At 39.0% G+C, this 7,315-nt stretch overlaps 1 long non-coding RNA gene across 1 annotated transcript; it reads left to right on the forward strand.

The window, feature by feature from the left end:
- The first annotated feature begins 6,505 nt into the window (after positions 1-6,505).
- On the forward strand, positions 6,506-7,085 carry LOC114774402 (uncharacterized). The gene is made up of 3 exons (XR_003744813.1): positions 6,506-6,541; positions 6,767-6,870; positions 6,993-7,085. It is a non-coding gene; the product is annotated as an uncharacterized LOC114774402 (long non-coding RNA).
- The last annotated feature ends 230 nt before the right edge of the window (positions 7,086-7,315 follow it).

A 7,315-nucleotide genomic window follows, 5' to 3' on the forward strand; every position in this document is an offset into this window, starting at 1 on the left:
TCCTCCTCAGAAGGCAGAAGGAACTGTGTGGGCAACTCGTGCAGACCGCGTACATGAGAGCAGCACTGGAGCATCTTCGAGAAGCTTCACAAGGAGACGTGGAGAAAAGAAAACAGTACAAGAACCAGGCTGTCCAGGTTGATCTGGGAGGCTGGTGAACAGGACGCAGCTATGCGGACATCGCAAAGGCGAGCGTAACATGAGCGTTATTACAAAATGCAAATACGCCAAATAAAGAATCTATATAGAAAAGATGAATGAAATCTCCTTTGACTTTCTTGAGCTTCACACGTCCAAAACACAAGACAAACATTAAAAACCATGTTGTATAGTTCACCATGTACTATATTTCACTTGGATTATATACAACTATATTATTTTACGTGTTCCGTAACAACACATTTACATTCAGTAGTGACGGGGACAGTCCCCCTGGGGACAGAGGGACACGATGGTAGTAAGTGGGGTTTGAACCTGGAACTTGGTGCTCTTCTGGTTCAGACGTGAGTGTGTTGGCCAAGTGTAAAACACACCAATAAAACTGATTAAAAAGTGAAAGTGTCAGTAAACAAGAATCTACCTCTATGTACCATCCGACCTCTACAACTCATACAGGACGAAGCAGCAGGACTGATGTTCAACCTTCCCAAGTTCTCCACACCGCCCCTCTGCTACGTTCCCTCCACCGGCTCCCAGTAGCTGCACCCATCAGGTTCTAAATACTGATGCTGGCCTACAAAGCCAAACATGGAGTAGCACCATCCTACCTCACAGCCCTTATTACACCTCGCACTGCACCTGGTATACTCCGAGCCTCCAGTACTGCTCGCCTGGTCCCCCCATCTCTGAAGGTAAAAAGAAAGACACAGTAGGATATTTCAGTCAATAAAGAATCTATAAAGAAAAAATGAATGAAATCTCCTTTGCCTTTCTTGAGTTTCACACGTCTTGTCGTGTAGATTCTACCACTCCCACGACGTGTTACACTGGTGAAGCGACAATAGGATCTGATTCCGGTCAGAGAATCAGGAGCCTGGAGGCCAGCTTATCAATTATCTTATTTATTTACGAAGTATGTGTGTGTCTGTGTGTGTGTGTGTGTGTCTGTGTGTGTGTGTGTGTGTGTGTGTGGTCTACAAGAAACACAGAAAGCATACATAAGCAAACACTCCACAGAACATGATGATACACAACACTGATTAATAACACTGCTTACAGTAATCTAACATGAAACAGACAATACAATCCTACATAAGCAGCTAACCAGCACTAGAACATTTTACCTAGAATATAAATATAGGCAGCTAAAACACAGGAAAATTATTGAACCCCGTTAGCTTAGCGCTAATAGCAGGCGGAAATTAGCATAAGAATTAAATAATTCCCAAACATTACAAACTCTCTCTCTGCATATAAAACAGTATGAAAGGATAAACGAATCGAACACACGAGTGTGAACAACACTCCTCAGCACTTACTTTCCGTCATGAACGCACACATTTACATGTGAAAAATACGCGTGGCTCATTAGGTGTCACACTCTAACCGGACCAGATAGAAACAACTAAACAAATCTGGGTCTTTCTGACACGTCTAAAACACAAGACAAACATTAAAAATAATTTTATATCACGGTACAAATGATCTAATAATAAAATGTAGAATCAAAGTTGTACTGGTATCCGATTGGCCCATTTGTGTAGGGGGCGTGTCCATGTTCACACTAATGACGTGCAAAACAAATGTTTTTACTGACTGTGTACTATATTTCACTTGGAATATATACAACTATATTATTTTACTTGTTCCGTAACAACACATTTACATTCAGTAGTGACGGGGACAGTCCCCCTGGGGACAGAGGGACACGATGGTAGTAAGTGGGGTTTGAACCTGGAACTTTGTGCTCTTCCGGTTCAGACGCGAGCGTGTTAGCCAAGTGTAAAACACACCAATAATAATGATTAAAAAGTGAAAGTGGCAGTAATTTGATTTGGGACAAATAGCGTTGACAGCACCTTGTGTGTGTGGAGTTTACATGTTCTTCTGTCTCGGTGTGGGTTTCCTCCTGATTCACTGTCCAGAGAGGCACTTTTTTTTTCAGCAAGAACAAGAGCCCAGAATTAATGTGATTGGCTGATATAATTTTTTTCAGCCAATCACAATGTTTCTGAGCTCTTGTTCTGTAGCGTAATCAGCTGAGTGAAACCAGCCAATCACAATGTTCTTAAGATCTTGTTCCTCCATCTGATTGGCTGAAAAAAAAGTGACATCATCAGCTTCGCTCTATTTAAGAGGTGAGCCGTGAAGAACTAAATCATTTCAGATTTACAAGAGTTCAGTATAGAGGTAGAGAAATGAAGGCGTGGAAGAAGTTTGTTAGGTGGACCAAGCGTCGCTTCTTCAAGAAGGACGTTTCCGTTGAGCCCAAAATGACCGATCTGAAATCAGCTCAGATGGGTCAGGTTGAGGTGTTCGGGGAACAGGTCGGCACACTCGAGGCGGTGACGGAGACATTCCTGGAAAGGGATCCCGGTCATCGTAAAGAAGTGGAGGAGATGTTCATGGCCTCTAATAATAATCTGGAGATGGCTATTCGTGACACGACACAGAACAGCCTGGCTTGGCGTGAAGAGCTGAGGCAAATTGCCATCCAGGAGGCTGAGAATGAAGTAAAAGAAAGACTGAGAGAAGAACAAGATCTGGAACGGCTGCAATGTGAGGAGCTTGAAGTACAGCTGAACGTGGAGAGACACAACAGAGAAGAAGCAGAAAGGCGTTTCTGTAACGTGAGAGAAACTGGAAAGCAGATGGAGATGGAGACACAGCTCCATACGCAGCTGGGGAGCATGCAGGCTCTTTATGAAGAGACGCTGCAGAACGAGAAGAAGGAGCAGGAAACGCTGAGAAGTCAAATGACAGATGAGCAGAGCAGGAGAGAGAAAGCTGAAAAAGAGCTTGAAGCAAAAAGAGAAAGCAGGAAAGAGGCAGAGAGGCTTCTCCTGGAGACAGAGACAAAGTTCCGTCATCAGCTGGAGAGCAAAGACAGCCTCCACGAGGAGACGCTCCAGCAAATGAAAAAGGAACTCGAGATGATGACAGCCGAACGTGACCATGAGCACAGAGCACGAGAAGAACTTGAAAAAGTGCTCCTTGAAAAAACATCTACCAGGAACGAACTGGAAAAACGTTTCCAGGACTTAAACAATACAAGCAAGAGGCAGGAGATTGAGGAAACCCTGAAGGTCCTCCTCAGAAGGGAGAAGGAACTGTGTGGGCAACTCGAGCAGACAGTGGACATGAGAGCAGCACTGGAGCATCTTCGAGAAGCTTCACAAGGAGACGTGGAGAAAAGAAAACAGTACAAGAACAAGGCTGTCCAGATTGATCAGGGAGGCTGTGAAATGGTGATAATCACCACTTGGTCTGAGGCCTAATAAAGTCCTGGCTTACATCATACGCCATTTGGCTTTGAAACAAATAAATCTGGAGAAATATCTAATAAAGCAAATACTTGTTTTACAGCACAGTTAGTCTTAATGTTCGATGTATCTTCCGATAATAAAGAAGCATGGCTGCTACTAACAATCATTTTAATAATCAATTAATCTGTCGATTATTTTTTATAAATTATGAATAAATAAAAGCATTCATTTCCAACCCTTTATTCAAAAACAGAATCTTTAGAAAATGCACGAATATAATGATAATTAAACACCAAAACATAACACCAAAAACATGCACATGTATGCTTTACTTGATCTGGCAAATATAGACTTTTTAAAATAAAGTGCCACCTGAGCTGCCGGAACAACAAATAATTTATGAAAAGAAATACAATACATATCAGAAAATTGAACAGGATTTGTTTGAATGTCAGAACTTGTCTCATTGTACATTTTACCTCTGTTTGTCACGACCACGGGCTGACGGGGGAAGGAAGCGCAGAGACGGGACATCTGGGCAAATGGGATTTATTAATACGCACAAAAGAAAAAGGCACGAGGGACAAAACAAAGGAAGCCAAGAAAAACAAACCAACAGGCGTGTGGCGGTTGCCAGGAACTGAAATCAAAGTTCAGGATCCACATCGATGCATCAGTGTCGGTTCCTTCTAACAGGGCTCCAACCACGGATGCCTACCCAGCAGCACCTGTCCATGGTTAGAGCCCTGCTGTCAGGCTGAGTGCTGCCAGCTGGGGCTCCTGCTGCACCCAGACGTGGCACCGTTACTCTCCAACATGTGTTTACCATGTAAAATCCAGAACTGGAACCAGACAGTTATGGAGCTAATATTATGACCAAACTATTTGAATGTGAATTGTGTAAATTTGAATTAAAAGGAGCTAATATTATGACAAAACTATTTGAATGTGAATTGTGTAAATTTGAATTATCAAAACTGAATTTGAAATTATTTTACTTGAATATTAGAGCTAATATTATGACAAAACTATTTGAATGTGAATTGTGTAAATTTGAATTATTAAAATTGAATTTGAAATTATTTTACTTGAATATTAGAGGTAATATTATGACAAAACTATTTGAATGTGAATTGTGTAAATCTGAATTATCAAAATTCAATTCTCTAAATTCAATTTTCTAAAATTCAATTTTCTAAATTCAATTTTCTAAAATTCAATTTTCTAAATTCAGTTTTCTAAAATTCAAACCCAGAAATTCAGATCGTACAGAAAGTAGGTCAGAGGTCATTCACAGGGAGGCGTAGATGATCTCCGAAAAGTCGAGCGAAGCATTTTGGTCAATTACAGAGCTGCTCAGGAGGTGACCATTCTTCTGCGTGATCATGAATCGCCCAGAGGTAAGTGATTTTTAAGCATTTATGGTTTATAATTATATATTGTGTTAGCGTTCCCAGCGTGTGAAACATTATCTGAGCGGTCTCTGGTGTTTGTATATTTGATAAAAGGGATTAGCATACCACCGTGTCTATATAGAACGCGAACACGCCGCAATAACTTTTAAGTGACAAAGCGGCCGTTGTAAAGAGCTTAGAAATAGAACAGGGAATCCGTTTGCTGTTGGGAATTTCGCATTCAGTGTAGACATTATCCCTGATTTTAATCATCAGGTTCTACTGTCTTCTGTCATGACGCGTCACACCGCTCGTGTCCTGTGTTAATACAATAACTCCGTTAGTGCTTCATTTATTTCCTTGATTGGAATCCACATCAGATCCAACTTGGATATAAGGTCACTCGATGATGATTGTAAGCTGTGTTTTGAGTTGAAGACTTTAACATTGTGAATAATCATTTAGATATATGTGTAGCTTGCAGGCACGATTAAAGTAGCTATATCGTTCATTTTCGCTTATATCATACAAATAAAACAAATATATAAATGTTATTAGTAGAGATGCACCGATCGAGCCAAGGAATTTGCCAATATTCCTCATGATCAGACTATATTATTTAGGTAAACAACATTTTAGACGTTTCCCGAATATCAACACTACTGCAACGAGGCAAGTGACTGTCTTTATGAACGGGTTACTGAATCATTGGCTTATTTAATGATTCAGTAACCAATTCAATTTATGTCCTACTAACGATATTGTTTTTAGATACACATCATTAGTTTGTAGCTATATATAAAAATAAATATAAATATATATATATTTTGCTTAAACTGTTTTTACAGGACAGCGAAGTTGTCAGATCAGCCAGGCACTTGTTGTCTTTGCTGACCTCAAGCAGTGCAGCTGGTCCCAGTCAGTGTATTTTTTTTGTGTATTTTTATTTATTATTGTGGAAAGGATAGATAGTAAGGATAGTGTGGTAAAGGAAATCCCTGTTATGTATATGTATTTGTGCATACATAGTTTTATTAAAATACTTTCATTAAATTAATTTCATAATTCAGCCTCCATAGGCAGCACACTGTTCAGCAGAGGGCCACCATTCAAACTGAGATGACCAGGTTTTGCAACCACATTTTTTTTAATACTGACATAAGCCATCATGATATTATTTGATGGTTATTATTTTGCTTTTTGTTTTGCCAACAGATCATTTCCCGGGTTTTTCAGCAAAGGACGGGGTAAAAGGCGAATGCTGTCAATGCCCCCTAGCAAACCCGCAAAAATATTGCCTGTTAACTTTTATCTGCTTCCTCACCAATATGAGCGAACACCTGAGGAGAGTGAGCAACTGGTACATATGCAAGCTGGGTTGGGTGAAGGACAATGCAAATGGTTGAAAATGCAACTTATGATGAAGTAAGTATGTGTGACGTCTCTCCTGTATCTTTTAAAATGATCTTTTTCTAATGTAACAGAGCTTAATTCATTAGTAACTCTGTATGTGGAACATGGGTGCTAAGGTGCTCTTAAGCACATTGCTATAATGTAACACTATAAGCTTTTTGTACCAGTGTTGCACTGGTAACTGTTGGGCATTTAATTTTTACATGGTTTGCTATACTGACAGTGTTATTTACATTGTAAGGTATGTGCCCAACTGAAGGAGCTGATTTCAGGATGTAAAGGGGGGTTGGCTTGTCTATAAGTCTTCAGGTAATCATCAGGAACATAGTGATACATTGCAATGAAAATAAATAAATAAGTAAAATCAAATACATTTCTGAATTTTTACATTATCACTAATACCATATTTCATATTTTATGTAATTAAATACCTTTGTGTCAAGCTTAAAACATGAATCCTGGCATAACAAAATAAAAGGAATGAAATCCAATAATACATTGTGTTTTTCTGTATTTTGTGTAATTTTTCTTAAGGTGGATGGGGCTCCCGGAAGCTTACACTTATCCCACCCGATGAGAGTGGGTACAGTGCCAAACATTTGAAAGCAGCAACCCAGGGTTTCAAAGGAGTTCTTTACGTAACTCCACTCATTCTTTGCATATGTATAATTTTAAAACCACATTAAAAAACTAATAAATGCTTGAAACAACATGAAAGAAAATAATTTACATTATATTGTTTTTATATTGTTCCCTCTAGGAAACTTGCCCCATTTGTCAAAAGAAAATGCCTTTTGATGTGATAAAGATTCATGCAAGTTTTTGCACAGGTGACAGGTAAGGAAAATCGCACAACATATTTTCAGTAAATCTTATTATAATAAAAAAAATTTATTGTTGTTTTTTGTACTTTCTTTGTGCTGTTAAGATTGCCACAGGTCTTCTTCACTTCTTCACTATACAATTGTGAATATTGTGTTTTATGTTCAAATTATGAATGTTCAATTCATTTAGAACTCTTGAAGTTATCTATTCAAAAAGGAATTTTGTTCCGTTATTGCACGTTAATTAAGTTTGTATATT

This window comes from Denticeps clupeoides, unplaced genomic scaffold (assembly GCF_900700375.1).
Source record: "Denticeps clupeoides unplaced genomic scaffold, fDenClu1.1, whole genome shotgun sequence".
Classification (NCBI taxonomy): Eukaryota; Metazoa; Chordata; class Actinopteri; order Clupeiformes; family Denticipitidae; genus Denticeps; species Denticeps clupeoides.